General features: G+C 38.6%; 2 non-coding genes across 2 annotated transcripts; both read left to right on the forward strand.

Annotated features, from left to right (window-relative positions):
* Window positions 1-75, forward strand: LOC148593651 (small nucleolar RNA SNORD49). The gene has a single exon (XR_015913671.1). It is a non-coding gene; the product is annotated as a small nucleolar RNA SNORD49 (small nucleolar RNA).
* Window positions 76-882: 807 nt separating this feature from the next.
* Window positions 883-954, forward strand: LOC148593652 (small nucleolar RNA SNORD65). The gene has a single exon (XR_015913667.1). It is a non-coding gene; the product is annotated as a small nucleolar RNA SNORD65 (small nucleolar RNA).
* The last annotated feature ends 225 nt before the right edge of the window (window positions 955-1,179 follow it).

Below are 1,179 nucleotides of genomic sequence, written 5' to 3' on the forward strand. Positions count from 1 at the left end.
GTTGATGATGATACCTCTGAATAGGAAGTGCCGTCAGATGCGAGAACTGACGATAACCTTCTTACTCGTCTGAAACACAGCTGCCTGCATGCGGAGTTTGAGTTGTCTGGAAGTTTACATGCTAGAACTAACTTTGATCTGTGCTTTCTGTAATAAGTGAAATTATAGTATTTGTTATAACTTAATATCCTTCTGTTTCATTTGTGCTGCAGAGCTTGGTATTTCCAGAGAAATGTGATCCCTTCAGTGCAGGGAGCAGGCAGCTCTCTGAAAGTGACACTAATGTGAAGGTAAGCGATGAGTTTTGCTGGACCATTTAACTTCTAAACAGGATGGAATCTAAGCTAAGAATAAATGAGGCTTATGGGGTTGCCAAGAACTTCAGAAGGGAGTTTTGTAGATTCATTTTAATAGTTTGGAACGATCTGTTTTTCCCTATTCTGTTCCTCACAGTTCAAGGCCCCGTGGTATTAAAGGCCTAGGATCTGTATATTTAGATGGAGCTTGCAGGCCTTGGCTGCTGCATATTAATTGCTGTTAATATCTGTTAATAGATGTAACAGTTCTTTACAAGTCGTGTGGAAGAAGGCAAGACTACAAGAGCAGGAGATTCTTCTGGTGAGTTGGGAGTTCTGTGCTCTCCCGAGTTTGTTTTGATATTTTTTTGGCCACATTCTCAAAACATGACCTTTCAGCAGCCATGTTTCTGTGTAGTCTTGATTTTAAAGGTGTAATAAATGAAGTCACAGGCCAAAATACTGTGTGAAATACATGTGTAAACATGGTTGTCTTTTGTGCTACAGTTTTGCTAATGGTACTGTAGAATGGGAAGAGGAATAAGGTATTGTTTCTGTTAAAAATATCAGTTAATGTAAAGATATCATATGATGAAATTAACCAAAATTGCTGGAATTACCGGCAGATTGACTGGTGGTGATGCAAGGTTTTCTGATGATATCTCTTAACCTTAACAGCATAATATTTAGTGTTGTGCTGATAATTTATTCATGCTTCATGCTGTTATTGTATTGCAGGTGTCTGTGTGGCGGAAATGTGATGTCTGAGGAAGAAGAAAGCCACTGAAATAGGGCAGTGAGCAGAGGAGTAGTCACCATAAACTTGTGTGTTTTCCTGTACTAAGATTTTGAGAAATATTAAAAATGAAGCTGTTGCGTATAT

This window comes from Tinamus guttatus, unplaced genomic scaffold, assembly GCF_059628265.1.
Source record: "Tinamus guttatus ecotype Peru unplaced genomic scaffold, ASM5962826v1 Tinamus_guttatus_pri_ptg000356l, whole genome shotgun sequence".
Taxonomy (NCBI): Eukaryota; Metazoa; Chordata; class Aves; order Tinamiformes; family Tinamidae; genus Tinamus; species Tinamus guttatus.